This window comes from Coenobita brevimanus, chromosome 45 (assembly GCF_032717465.1).
Source record: "Coenobita brevimanus isolate Jiangsu-jjx chromosome 45, ASM3271746v2, whole genome shotgun sequence".
In the NCBI taxonomy this organism is placed as follows: Eukaryota; Metazoa; Arthropoda; class Malacostraca; order Decapoda; family Coenobitidae; genus Coenobita; species Coenobita brevimanus.
In genome coordinates, this window is record NC_136998.1 from 28130311 (window position 1) to 28146205 (window position 15895).

Genomic DNA, 15895 nt, shown 5'->3' on the forward strand with positions numbered 1-15895 from the left:
CCTCTCATTTCCCTCACCTCCTCCATCTCTCTCCCACTCTCCCTCCCTTTCTCGTATGTCTCTCCCTCCGTCTGATCTCTGTCTCCTTCCCAAAGTACTGCTCTTCATCATTATCTTCTCTCCCTCTTTCCCCCATCCATTTCTCCCTATCTTCCTCCTGCATCTAGCCCCTTACCACAGTTTCTTCTCCCTTTTCTCTTTCCACTTCTCCCCTATGTCATCCCTCCATCTAGCACCTCACTGCTCTTCCTCCTTCTCCTCCATATCTCATTCCCTCTCATGTAACTCTTACCGCCCTCTGCTCTCCTCTCTCTCTCTCTCTCTTTATATCTCTCTTCCCTGTCCCACCCATACGCTTTCTCCTTTTCTCCCCTTTCTGTCTCTTGCTCTCCATCTCACTCCCTCCATACTTCTCTTCCTCTCTGTCCAAAAGTACATTCTGCCCCTACCCTCCTTCACCACCCTTCTGTTTACCTTCACACAGCTATAAACAGCTAAAGCCTACTCGGACCTACCGGCCCTCTTTCCTTCTCACCCTCCCGCCCCTTCACCTCGTCAGTCTGGTCCTTCTCACACTAGGATAGGTAAGCATAAAGGTTCTTAACATATTTTTACTATTTGCATCATCATAGCAACCAGGTCTTTTTGTCGTAATATTCACTCCAGTCACTTTACGAGGAAAATGTCTTGTAATTTTTCTTGCTACTTGTAGATGATTTTACTAAACTTAGGAAAGATCTGTCATACTGAATGGTCTAACAAAATCAGTATTATCTATTCACCCCACCTGGAAAAGTCTTTTAAGCTGAATATAACCGTGAGGAGTTGGAAAGAACGAAATGTAAATAAAAGTCTTCTTAACTGCAAGGACGGACCTCTCGAGATTGATGAGCTAGAAACAGTACCCAATAATAATTCAATCAACAGGGTGATGTGTTTTTACAGCAATCATGCTTCCTGTAAGAGTTTTTTTTTCAATTTAGGAAAGGATTCTCGTAGAGAAGAGGTTAACCTACCTTACCTTAATCTACCTCACTCTAACCTTCCTTACCCTCACTTGTCTATTCTGACCTACCTCACTCAGCTTTTCATCACCCTATTGTACAGTACATTCCTGGTGCTGAAGAGGGATTTTTTCATGTGGTGGCACTGATATAGCTGGAAAGGAGGTTGGCAGACTGCTGGAGAACAACTTCAGCCTGCAGTTCACCAGGTTCAAGCTTCAGATGAACCCGTCGCTACAACAACCACAGCATCACCACCACAACTACCACCACCACCACCACCACCAACAACAACAACTACTACTACTCTCACTACCACCACCACAACTACTACTGCTGCTACTACTCTACTGTTACTATCACCATCATCACCACCACTACTGCTACTACAGTCCATTCTTCTGACATTAATTCTTCATCCTGACCTAAATATCTTCTTACGAGTACAGCACTTCTGAACATGGCGGAGCTAAAGTATTTTTCGTCTCATCATTTCCTCGTCTCTTACTGACTCCCTTTCATCTCCCTCACGCCAAAACAACGTTATATCATTCCCTCTTTACTCTCACTGTTACACAGGATACTTGTTTTGATTTCTTTGTTTGCATGCTTCCGTTATGTGTGCATGCTTCTCTGTCTGTCTGTGTCTTCTCAGCGCTTTCTGTCCAACTTTCTAAAGCAACAGTTAACTAGCGCTCTCATACACAACTGGTCACCTCTCGATATTCTCCTCGGCCTGTCTCTTGCCCTACTTACGACCTTCAGTCTTTTATATGCGGTGTGTTTACGCATATTTGAATCTGCTTTGAAGAGATGATACTTGTCAACATTTGGCTTTTAGTTAATTTTTTACTCGGTAAGAAAAAAGAAAATGTGATGTTTGAATCGACCCACTATTTGCAGCCCATACTCTTTTCGTGTGAGGTTGGGCAATTCGACCGAAACAGACTTACTAGCCTTCGCACATATTCAATTGCACAAAACTACTAACACACACTATCAACATACTCGTATATCCACACCACCTTAATCCACAACAAACGAACCTCCAGCACTTACAGCACCCACACTCCCACACTTGTAACCTTTACCAACACCCACACCACTCACACCACCCACACTCACACACTTGTAACCTATACCAACACCCACACCACCCACATCACCCTGATCCACAGCACTCTAACGTAACCTACATCACTGATCCACACCACCCTAACCTGACCAAATCTAACACAGCACAGCATAATAAGAGCAATAACATAACCCACACAACCGTTACTCTACTCCAGCTTAAATTAACCTAGACTAACATAGCCCAAAGAACCCTAATCTAACCTAACTATTCCTAATCTAACTCAGCTCACTCCACCAGAGGTCACGTCACTGGAATCTACCAGGAAAAGGAGTGACTGAAATACATCCTTCCAAAAGTGGAGATTCCCCAGTAAATGGAGGATATTTACATGAGGAAGTCGTTAGGGAGGAGGAGGAGGAGGAGGAGGAGGAGGAGGAAAGAGAGAGAGAGAGAGAGAGAGAGAGAGAGAGATAAGAAGACGGCTGAAAAGCGAAATATTATGACAATGAGAGGAAAGACAGTTACACAATGAGAGATGTAACGAGTGGAAGTGAAAAAAAAAAAAAGGAACAGAAAGAGAAGGGTAGGAGAACTATCGAAAGGAAGAGCTGTGAAACATGGAATGTGGGAAGAAGGAGAGAGCAGAGGGAAGTGAGAGAGATAAAATTGGGAACGTGGGGGAGGGAGAGAACACGGATGAGAATAGAGGAGAGACAAACAGAGAGCGAGAGAGGAGGGGGGAATGCTGGGATGGGTAAAAAATATACAGCTGAGGCGAAGAATGGCGCAGAAGAGAGAAAGTGGTAGAAAAAGGTAACCCTAAATGTTTGTCCATTCACTGCCATGACGTTTTTAATTTTGTTGATACTGTGAGACGATATTCTTACCCTTACAAAACACCTCTAAGAGTGAAGGGGTTAACGGAGTTGTTTCTTTCTTCTTTATTGAAAAAGATCACCCACAAATCAAATATAATCATCTAGAAGTTGGAATGATAAGATGATAAAATGATATCTACATACTGACAGGCTTAGCACTGCCAAAGAATTTATAAATCCTTACATGCAATCAGTCCGTGAATACATATAGATCACGGAGTAGAATGAACTACGTTTTTATTACCCGTCCCCGCCCCGGAGGGGCTTGGAGACGGGTATTGTTTTCACTCTGTTTGTGTGTCTGTCTGTTAACAACTTTACGCGAAAACTACTGGTGCTATTATGACTAAAATTAAAGGGATGATAGGCTATGACGTTCTGATCACCCGATTAAATTTTGGGCCAAATTGGACCAAGTCCTAGGCTGTAGGCCGAAGAACTGTAGATTTTTTTTTTTTTCGCCATAACTCCTTTCAAATTCGTCATATCGACATGAAACCAAAACCTACAGGTGCCTCTTTCAAATTTGCATCCCATAATATGCCTCATTACATCAGGGGTGTCACTCCCCAGTTGGCGGTTGGGGGTCAATGTCAGGTGGGTCGGGCAATAAAATTACAAATGGGCATAATATCGTCAATTTTCACCCGATTTACTCCAAATCTGATGTGAGAATTCTTTGATCAGATATCCTGATGCGTTTATACCACAGCACTAGAATGACTGCCGGGGACGGGTTTGCTGTGCCTTGGCACCGCCTCATGTTATAATCAATTTCACTTAACTCAAAGGAAATATATAAAATTAAACTTTTTCCATGAAAAAAAAAAAAAAAAAAGAACAAGACAATACAGAGGTTAAGCACCACTGTATATCAAAGCTGATGGTCTGGAACTAACGGAATTCAGCCTGTGGACATTATACATATTTTATTTCTGCCACCACCAGATAATTTCACTGGCCTTAGTAAAACATCCTGGTAGTGAAGGGGTTAACGAAGGCTTCTGGGCATAATAAAATCGTCTGAAGATGCCAAGAATAAAATACTTTATGAGCGATGCTGCCATGCTGATGGGATAAGTTTGATATGAAAAAGAGATGGAGAAGGGCTACATGCAGACCTGTATTACCCCTGGCAGGTGTAAGGGTACGAGGCTAGTCTTGCACAGTCCAGGGAATTTAGGTGAGGATCACAGTACCAGGCAACGCTTTTGATGACATTACTTGATTTAAAAACTCTTGCCACTTTATTCATAAAAATTAAAAGCGGAAAAATGGAAATGAAAGAAAAAGGAAAACAGACAGTTGAGAAAGGGAAGGAATGTAAGAGAAAAATAAGTAGGAGAAAAAAGGTGGAGAGAAAAAAAAAAGCATACAAAAAAAGAGGAAAGGAAAAGAAACGAAGGCAATTAGGATAGTAAAAAGGGTGTAAGACAAAAATTAGGAGAAAAATGATTGAGGAAAATTTGAAATATAAAAATAATAGAGAAAACAATAAATGGAAACAATGGCAAAAAAAATACAGGGAGCGAAAATAAAGGACGATAAGGGCAAAAAAGTTATGGTCTGTTAGGCTAGATGCAGGAAATGAAAAAGACATTACAGGGAGAGCTAGAAAAAGAGAAAATAATGAGGCTGGGAGGAAATAGGATAATGGAAGGAAACTGGAGGGAAAAACAAAGGGAAAAAAGCATAAAAGGGGGAGGATGACGAAAGAAGAAACTTGGGAAAATTATATAGGGGAAGCAAGAAATAAATAACACAAAAATATATACAATGAATAGGAAGAAAATGATAAAGAAAATAAGAGTAGAGTAAAAAAAGGAAAAAAAAAAACGTAATAGAAGGAAAGTGAATTTAAAAAATCATTATTCGAGAGAAGTGCACAGGAAACAAGGAAAATGAATAAACGTAGGAAATGAAATGAGAGAGAATAAAAGGAAAAAGCATAAGGAAAAGAGGCGTGACAGAGACGGTGTAGTAAAAGAAATTCATAGATTAGGAGAATCCAGGGAGGTGAGAGAGAGAGAGAGAGAGAGAGAGAGAGAGAGAGAGAGAGAGAGAGAGAGAGAGGATAGATGGGGACAGGTGGGGTGAAATTATGCAAGGAAGGGAAGAAAAAAATTGTGAGAATATGTATGAATTAAAAAGTAAGAAAGAGCAGGGCAGAGGGATAGACAAGAAAGAGTAAGGATGGTGGAAAGAACGATGGAAGAAGGAGAAAGGCGCACAGGAGGAGAGAGGAAGGGAGGGAGACGTGTCATGTAACTTGAGAGATCGAGGAGAGAGGAAAAAGTGAAGGAGGGTGGGGGAAGGGAGAAAAGGAGACAGGAGGGATGAGGGAGGAGGGGTGGGGTCAGAGAAGAGGGGAGGAAGCTGAGGAGAGTAGGATGGGAAAAAAAAGAGGGGAGTGAAGAGGAGGGGAAGGGTAAAAAAGAGACTAGAGAAGGAGAGTGGCGAATGATGAGGGAACGATATGAAGGGGAAGAGAAAGCGATGTCAAGCGATGAAAAGATAAATGTGTAGAGAAGAAGAGGAGATGAGGGAGAGATGTGGACTGGAGAGAGAGAGAGAGAGAGAGAGAGAGAGAGAGAGAGAGAGAGAGAGAGAGAGAGAGAGAGAGAGAGACTGAAAGGAGGGACGGACTGATGACACAGGGCAGATGATTATCGAGACTGAAGAGGAAGTGAGGGAGAGGGAGAAAAAGAAGTGAATATAGTGGTAAGGAAGCAGGGTAGGGTAAGGAGGTGAGCGGTGACGTGTACTAATAGACTGATGAATTAGACAATCTGCTCGAATACCGGTACAGCACACATGAAGGAGTAATATGTAACGGGTAAGAGTGAGGGATGGGATGTGAGTATTTGGGATGAGTTAGGGATTTGTGGAATAGGAGGTGAATGTGAGGAATGGGACGTGGGTTTGAGGGTGGGTGGGTGTGAAGGATGGGTGTGGGTGTGGGTGCGAATTGCGAGGATGGGCGTGGGTGCAAAGGATGGGTGTGGGCGTGGGTGCGAAGGATGGGTTTTGGCGTGAATGCTAAGGATGGGTGTGAGCGTGGATGTAAACGATGAGCATGGGTAAGAGTGTGTATAAGAGATGGGTGATGTGGGTGTGGGTGTGTGGAATGGGGTATTGAAGTGAAGGATAGGTTGTGAGTTGCGGGACGGGTGTGGGTGTGTGGGATTGGTGTGGGTGTTTGGACTGGGGTGTGGGCGTGTGGAATGGGTTTGGGTATGAGAGTGAGTGTGACGGATGGGCGTGGGTGTGAAGGTGGGTAAAAAAAAATGAGGAATGTGTGAGAACTGAAGAAAGGTTAGAGAAGAAGGAGACAGGGGATTGGTAGAAGAGCAAGACATAACGCAAACATTTCTAGTGATGGAGAAAAATAAAAAGATGAGCTAAAATTTGGATAAAAGAGTAAAGATGAGGAAAAGAGTGAGCGAGCTGTGGGATCAAAGAAACCGGGTCAGGGAGGGAGGGGATGGGTGAGGGACTGAAAGGTAAAATGAAAAAGTGAAAGAAGTATTGAGAGAAACTGGAAACAGACAGAAAGTTGAGAAGTCTGCGGCAGGTGTGATACTGTTGGGGAGGGAGGAAAGGATGAGGGAGAGAGGATGAGGGAGGGAGGAAAAATGAGGGAGAGAGGGAAAACCGCGGAAGGGGGGAAAGGATGAGGGCAGGAGAAAAGGATGAGGGAGGGAGGAATGGGTGAGGGAGTGGGAATGAGGGAGTGAGGTGAGGGAGTAAGTAAAATTAGGTGCAGCGATAGAGTAAGGGATGAGTGAGTTAGCGACACTGAAGGAGGGAGTGAAAGGTAGGATAGGAATGTGAGTGAGTGAGCAAAGGATGAAGAGTGAAGGAACGAAGGATATAAAAGTTAGGAGACATGGAAATATGTTTCTTTCCCTATATATTCAACTCTGAGGGGTGGCAAGTCCGTCTCCGTGATTTAATAGTCCATCTGTCACGCACCAGCAGAAAGCGAATCCTCAAGTTCCCTTTAAACGTCCCTGTTACTCGTAATACCCATCATCCATATTGTGATATGTGAGGAATACCATGTTCAGAGCTGGTGTGATGGTAGTAATGGGGTGATTAATGGCTTGTCGGTTGGGCCTTGTGGTAGAGTACTGAAAACTGTGTTAACGAATTCAAATGCCATAACTGCCCTTGCTTAACGCGAGATTTGAGTTATAACACAGCTGGTTGAGGGAGAGGGATGGAGTAAGGGAGAATGAGGTAGGGTCAGGGAGTAGGAATGTAAGGGAATGAGTAGTGATGAGGGAGACCGGGATAGGGGAGTGAAGTCATGTGGAAGTAATGATGGTGGGGAAGCGAAGAGACTTAAAGCCGTTTTATTAAAACAGCGTGAAGGGATAGGCAAACCGCCAATTTCTGACAGTCGTTAATTTTCTTAAGCCCATGATGAGACTAAGGTACACAAACATCTCATTACGGAATGGTCTCTGCAACGTGGCATGCTGGCTGATGACACCTATTGCTCTCACCTGTTCTGTAAATGACCATCAGAAACTGGTGATCTGCATACATCTTCGCCCTCTTAGTTTTAGTACTATAATATTGCCGAAGGAATGTGAGAGCAAGGTCATGGTGCGCAAATGAGGAAAAACGGGGTAGGCTAATAATAGAAGACTGGAGATGTGAGGAAAAAGTAAGAGGGAGAGGGATGGTGAAAGAGTAGGAAAATGAAGATGGAAGCAAGGGAAGAATTAGAGGGTACAGGGAGTGAGGGAAGTGAGATAAAGAAGGAGGAGGAACAGTGTGGCAATGAAGAGGGTCTGAGGTAAGGAGGTGACGGGAGGAAGAAATATGAGGGATACGAGAGGAGGGATACGAGAGGATAAAAAATGAGAAGACAGTGAAGAAAAGAGAATGACGAAGTATGAAGGAGTAGAGGGTGGTGTTGAGTAATCTCAGTTTGTCTGTTCGAGCAGATCCTTCGGTTGTAGGCAAGCAACTGCCCTGCAGTGTACCGATGTTCCCTTGCGGCGGACAACACCTCACCGAAGCGAAGCGCCGGAAGAGTGTGAAGGTTTGGTTCCTGGATGGACGCCGTATTTGCATCTCCACCCAGATAACCGGGGCACCACAGAAGATTCCGCGTTATCCCGTTTTTTTGGTTACATGGTTATCACCAAGCACTGTAAATAGTTTCATATGTTACAGGTAATATTAGGCCTGTCACTCATGTAGAGCCACCCGAATTTGAAAGAAGAGTAATGAGAAGTGACGGGAAGGATGGGAGAAATAGAAAGAGAGGAGGGCAGACACAGCACTACACCAAGTGAGTGGATGATGGTTGCCACCACCTACCGCCGAGTAGAGGGAGTAAGGGATAAAGCAGGGAAATGGTGAGGAGATGACGGGAAAGGGTAGGTTTGTGGGGGAGGTGACAGGATGGGGTGGTGGGGGGTTTCGGGAGGAGGTGAGGGCTGAACCAATATATCAGGGTCGGATGGCAGGCGGCGACCACTGTGTGTGTGTGTGTGTGTGTGTGTGTGTGTGTGTGTGTGTGTGTGTGTGTGTGTGTGTGTGTGTGTGTGTGTGTGTGTGTGCGCGCGCGCGCACCAGTACCAGGGACAAGGTTAAGGAGGAGCTGCAAGGCTGTTACGGCGCACCTGGGGGCAGTTTAGTTCTCTCTCTCTCTCTCTCACTCGCTTACTAATGCACCTAGTAGTAGTACCAGCAATTGCAACCCCAGGTTACATACTCTTCATAAATAACGTATAAAAAGATATTAACCAGCAATATCTAAAAATAAAATCGCTCAGGAAGAGGTCTTAAGGAGATTCCTCACCCGACGAGAATACCAGCTTCAGGCTTCCGTGACATCACTATTTGCTGAATTAAAACGTCTCATGCCTGGATTGGCCATTTGACTCCGACGTCTTGTTTTTAATTCACAGTGTCTTCCGGGAGATTTTATCAAGCTTACGAGAGAAATGGCGAAGTGGAGGGTCAGATAAAGCCCTAAGTTAATTCGTACGGCCAGACAGATTCCTCCCAAGTTAAATAAAATCGTCTGGAGATAGGGATAATTAACAGCAAAAACGATGTCACCGAACTGAATACGTTAATCCCCTTGGTAAATACGGGTAAATACGGCAACTGGTCGCTACATGGGCGGAAAGTACATTAAAACTTGGGCAGGAAGTACGGCACTGAGTTCACATAACTTCCTGAAATCCAGTTAGGAGTTCTTCCCTGTTTTTATTTTTTCACTCAGTCTCCCTTGTTCTCTGTTGTTCTCCAGAGCTGCAAGGTCTGTTTGTTTTTTATTTCTTCTACGCTCCCCCCCCACCACCACCACCACCAACCCCACCACCACCACCAACAACAACAACATCAACAATACCATCACCACCACCACCACCACCACCACCACCACCACCAATATAAACAGCAACTTTTTTTCCTGTATACGACGCTGGGCATAGGCGTAACAACCACTTACCTTAGTCCAGTAGTCCTCCTATGTCCCACGCACCTTCACATGTCACCACTTCAGCGCAGATACTTGGTACCCACCTCCCATGCTGATTTCGTGCTAAGGCTGTCTCATTCAGCATTAGTGATTGGCAATACCGTAGGTGTTTTCTGTATGTTGATGGGTGTTATGCAAGAGGTACATAATTACTGGCTTATTTTTCTTGCTAATCACACCAGAACTATTTTCCTTACTGTTATTATAATCAGCGTCATAATTATAGCATTAAATTAAAACTCATCCACGTCTCACCGTACAGCCACGTCATCAAGTCGTTTTTCCCCTCGTTTACCTCCCTCCAAATTTCCCAGCCTCTCAAAAAAAAAAAAATAATAATAATAATAACGAGAGGTTTGAGTTAAGGCGCAGAATTTATGGCCAAAAAATATATGAAATGGTTGGGAAGCGAGGCCAGGGGAAGGTAAGGGTGGGGTGGAAGGGAGGGGTTGACAGAGGGGAGAGGAGTGAGAGAGGGCAAGATGATGGGAAAGGAAAGAGAAGGAGGGAGAAGTGAGCGGGGAGGAATAGGATGCAAGAATGGAGAGAAAGAGAAAAAGAGAGAGAGAGAGAGAGAGAGAGAGAGAGAGAGAGAGAAAGTGTGTGTGTGTGTGTGTGTGTGTGTGTGTGTGTGTGTGTGTGTGTGTGTTCTAAATAACTGAGGAACACAATAGCCCAAGCAGAACATTGAGATCGAAAAGTAAAAGCCAAAGAAAGAGATAACGATAAAAAGGTAGAATAATAAGACAGCCAACAAAGCTAGAGGACTGCAAAAGAAGGAAGAATATGAAAGCAAAGGAAATAAAAACGGAAAATAAAATTAGCGATGGCAGCGCTATGGCAGGGAAAAAGAAAGAGTCCAGAGAGAAGGCCACAGCACAGGAAGGCAGCACACAGGTGAAAGAGACACGACGGGACTGTCAGGGGCAAGTAAGAAACGTGGTGAGAGGAAATAAAAGGAAAGGGAGAACTGGGATGGACAAGGTTTACTCATTCGGTATGATAGCGCCCTTTGCACTTTTACTTAGTACCACCAAACGATTCTGTTCATCTCTGAAGAGACTATCCGAATGAGAACGTTAAATTCAGCCTTCACCAATCCGTTCACGACAAGGGTGTGTCTCCAAAGCGTTAGCTATTACAGAATAAAAATGGACGTCCCCGACCTCGGACTGGCAGAGCTAAGGATGAAGAACGAGGAGAAGAGAAACTGAGATCAAATTAAAAGATAAAGAAGACGTAGAAAAGAAGGTGCAATCAGCTTATGATCCTTTTGATTATGTAATACCAGTTAAGGTTCACAAGCGGGGAGGTGGGGAAGGGTGACTTATGGAAGAGAGGTCAGGATTCCAATGATAATATCTTATACCGGGGAAAAAAAAAAAAGTGGGTAATTCCTAGAGGAGAGGATGGGAAGAAGATACAGTTCCAAGAGAAAGGGCAGGAAGGAAAAGGTGATTCAGATGGGAAGGACAAGAAGGAAGAGTCTCACAGCTGGAAAGAGGAAGAGATGGTTCCTGGAAGTGAAGGGGACGACGGCCCTTACTATGAGAGAGAGGAAGAGGCTGAAAGGAGGAGAACCCAGGCTATAGAGGACACGGCAACAGTCAGGCAAACATTATATTACGCCGTTCGGTGCGTCGGAGCGCACCATATTCCAGAACTGATCTGCAGTACATTCCTGGTAGCGTTTTAGATACAAACACCTCCACTCACCTCTAGAGCTAGCACCGCAGCTCGTCAACCACGATCGTCTCCAATCCATGAGTTCTGCTACCAGACCACCAGGCGTCGTTATAGAGATGAGGACAATTAATAAGTGCTAAATGTGTGTGTGTGTGTGTGTGTGTGTGTGTGTGTGTGTGTGTGTGTGTGTGTGTGTGTGTGTGTGTGTGTGTGTGTGTGTGTGTGTGTGTGTGTGTGTGTGTGTGTGTGTGTGTGTGTTCTGTGATATGGTTTGTAGGGTGGTGTGTGGCTGTCATTTCTGAGGAAAGGATGGGCTGTTTCTTAATATCAGTAGTATTATACTTCATGGATGAATTTACCTAACTACTCCCACCGTGTCGCAGAAGGCAACTAAAAGCGATGGGATAAGTGGCCGCAAATCACCTCCAGTAAAGATATTGACTCTATGATCGAAAACTCTACCACTTACTTTAACTGACATTAGAGTTTTATTAATGTGAGAGTGAACACTAATGCCTGGGAATGTTAAATTATACTTCACCATTAACTCGCTCAATATCGTGCCAACACTAGTATTTTATTCTTGCTGACGTCAGACAACGTCAGACAACTGTATTTAGGTAACAGTGAATTAAAAGAACCTCAGAGTTGTTAAAAAGCATATACATTAAAACAAACAAATTAAAAAAAAAAGTAGATAATCAAGAGATGGGTACAATACTACCCCTGTAATACGCTATATTAATTGTAATTTTTTCCCGCCTTCCATTCCTCGGCAGAGTAAACCCAGTATTTCGTAGGTTAAAAATGCTGGTTAAATATTCGCTCTAGAGTCGTGTTCTGAGTGGCTCTGAAAATTTCGTTATATGCATCTTTTTTTCGATTTATTGTGGGTATTGCACCTTAATTCTCTCTTTTACGAATATGTTAATTGTTTCTGGTACTGAGATAGTTTGCCTTGGCAATATACAAGGGGATAAAAATATGTGATCGAATCGTATTGCATCATTTATAAAGGTTCCAACAAGCTTGCGTGTGTCGGCCTGAGTCACCTTATTGCAGCTCTCCACACTGCTCGATCTCTGGCAGCTTCCCTTTTCAGTCCCAAATCCCTGAGGTCACACACACTCTATGACTCCGTCCCAGGTCTTTTTTGGTCTGCCTCTCTCAGCCCTACTCCCGTTCACACTCACCTTCCGCACCCAACTGTCATCCTTCATCCTCTCAACATGGCCAGAAAATATCAGTCTACCCCTCCTCATCAGAAAACCAATGCACTCAAGTCCCATCCTTTTTCTCAACTTTTCAATCGCAGTCTTACCGCCCCTCCCCCCCCCCGTCCCCAAGGCCTCGCATTCAAGGACGCACTACACATCCATCTAATCATTGTCACTTCTGTACATTTGAGTCTACGAATATCCTCTTCCTTTACGACCCAAGTCTCACTTCCATACATAATCACACTCCTAACACATGCTGCATACAATAAAGGTCCCTTAGCACGGAGGACAAAATAAATTGCTCATGAAGAGGCGCTACAACACATCTGAAGCAAATATAAATCCGGTTTTAAGATATCCTCAGCAACTAAGCTCTTGAGATAGTCATATAAATGCTGTAAAGCGTATATGTTTTAGATGGCAGGTTGTGGCAACACCAACGGAATACTGCAAGCCGAGAAGTCTGTGCGTGTTTTTCAGTCTCTTCCCTTTAATATATCAGATATACTGCTGGCTCGTGCGCCAGGTGATGTTGCTGCCCCAGATTAGCCCTCTCACTGTAGGGACAGCACCAGTATTTTTTTTTCCAGCAACCGCAAGACAGTTTTGTTTGGTTGATAGTGATAATATTGTCACTGTTCATATTCTTATCGTCGGGAACTTTAGTATTCTATTACATCTAACGCCAGACGACTGCATTCTGCTCAGTATAAGTTACAGACACCTGACAATGTTCAACTATGTAAGAGCCGTGATGTTTAGCGCTGTCTTATTATCATATTTCAGCGTTTGCATTTTGTACGACAGTGTACAGGGATTATTTGTATGAAAAAGCTCGTTGAATATTTAGATGACTAACTCTGCATTGCTACGGTCTGTGGTGGCATATGTAACCATAATGACAGGTGGCTGAACTAGGCTATTAACAACTACAGTGGTATATGCTGAAATGTTGTACGTATTGTAGCGGCCGGTTTGCACTAGCCTAACATGGTCGACCAACTTTGTTTTTCACATTCGAGCCATGTTTTTCGGATTCTGATGGACCATTGGATCCGTAAGACGGAGGAAAACCACTTTATGTCGATAGATAAGTGATCCGCTCCCACGCAATGAAAAGGCTGCAGAAGGATACGTACTCGTATAACTTTACACCTACTGTAGAATATGAAGCCCTGTGTCTGACTGTAATGTTAATTTCTTAGGTTCTCATAATCCTTGTTCAACAGTCGAAGGGATCAACATCAACGGACTGCAAAACTGATGTGCCATAAACTGAGGTAGCGGAAGAAACTGAGTAGAGAACCGTGACTTCAGTGTGAAATATTTATATGTCACAGTAAGCCAGCGGTATACCAGTTAAACCTCTTGCAGGCTTTATAAACAGCCGCCCTTCACATTATTATGTTTGCTGCCTTTTGACTGCTTACACCACTAATGCCACGCGACTTTTTTTTTTCTTTCAGCTGAGAGGAACAGTGAGTACTTACAGGGTTAATGTTGTAGTGGATTCTTCACTATATTGTCTAACTGCACTAATTTGCTGTGTTCTCATTATAGACGCAGTGAGAGAGACAAAGACGATGGAATGTTTGATTTTTAGGCAGTGGTACAAGATCAGTGATGCTCACTGTGCAGCTTAAGGAGAAGGGAGAGGAGAGGTAGAAGAAAGAGAAGGGATCAACCAGGAAGGGGAGAGAGGGGAGACGAGAGAGGGAAGGGGAAGAAGGGGAGAACGATGGAGAGGGTAAAGAGAAGGAAGGAAGGAAAGGGACAGACAGCAAGAAAGGGAAAATCAGTGGGAAAGAAGAGAGAGAGAGAGAGAGAGAGAGAGAGAGAGAGAGAGAGAGAGAGAGAGAGAGAGAGATCACTAGAAGAAACAGAGTGATTTATGAGGCGAGATTGGAGAAGGAAACGAGGTGGGGAGGAAAGGGGACTGGAGGGAAGTGGAGACAGAAGGAAAAAGACGGAGAGAGGGGAAAGGAAAACGAAAGGGAGAGTGAAGGGATAGAAACAGAAAGGAAAGAGAGACGGTAAAATAAGCGGGAAGGGAAAAAAAATGGGATAACAGTGATCGGAATATGGATATGAGACAGGAATAGGAATGATCAGTGAATAAATGGACGAAAAGGAAGAGAAAAGACGAACCAGAAGCAATGGCAAGAGCAGGGTGAATGTTGGGAAAAGTTAGAAACTGAACAAGGAAGAGGACACGAGATGAAAGGGGGTGCCAGGATGGAGAAGAGAAAAAGAAATGAGAGTTGTCGAAATAGATGACTGAATGGACAGGGAAAGAGAGAAGAATGGGAGAAAAGGTTGACACGTCAGATATAGAAGTAGTGGAGGAGAGGGAGATGAGACGATTGAAGAGATAGATGAAGTGACGAGAGGAGAGAGAAAAGGAGGCGAGAGGAGATGAAGATAGAATGAAAAAAGTGGAGGAAAAAAAGAGGACGAAGAGGGGATAATACGATGCGAAGAGAGCGGGGATAAAAAAAAAAAAAAAAGGAGACGAAGAAAGAGGAGAGATAAAAAGAGGAGGAAACGAAAGAAGACTGACAGAAGAAAAGAGGAGGTATGAAAGGAAGAAATTTTAGGAAAGGGCAGATACAGAGGAAGGGGAGAGAGGAGAGGGAAGAGAGGAAAGAGAAAAGGATGAAAGAGATATGTACAGTAGAGTGGAGAGAAAAAAAATACAGGAGAGAAGAAAGGAGGAGTAAGGTGGAGAGAAGAGAGGGGGCAGGGGAGAGAGCGGAAGGGAGATATGAGGAAAAAGTTGGCAAGGTTTGAAAAAATAGAGGGGGAAAGTGGGGGGGAGAAAGAGGAGGGCGGAGAGGAAAGAGGAGAAGGAGAGAAGAAATGAATGAGGAAAAAGTATGGAAAATATCAGAAATAAGAGAGAAAAGGACAGGACAGGAGAGGAGAAAACGTAGAGGAGAGAAGAAATTTGAGGAGAAGAGGAGGGAAGATAAGACAGAGGAAGCATGGGAGGTAAAAGAGAGAGGATGGAAGAGGAGAGAAGTACAAATAAATATAAAAGGAAAATTAAACAGGAAGAAACTTAATGGTACTTTCGCGGTTATTTCTTACAAGGAGGATTATAATTATGGTACCCGGAACATAATTTTATGAGCTGAAGATAAAGGTGGGAAATTACGTGGGAAATTAAGAAGGGGAGGAGAGATGAGAGGGAAAGCAGGAGAAGGAGGAGAGGAGACGTGAGTGGAGGGAGGAAAAGGAAAAATGTGAGACTAATGGAAAGGTGGCAAGGATGAAGAGAGAGAGAAAGAGAGAGAGAGAGAGAGAGAGAGAGAGAGAGAGAGAGAGAGAGAGAGAGAGAGAGAGAGAGAGAGAGAGAGAGAGAGAGAGAGAGAGAGAGATATGGCACAACTCCCGAGAAGTAGGTCACCGTGACTCGTGTTTCCGGGGTGACAGGGGTGAGAGGGGGTGGCAGGGGTGACAGGGGCGACGGAAGTGAAGAGATGGCAGGGAAGGAGGTGACAGGGAAGTGAAGGGATGAA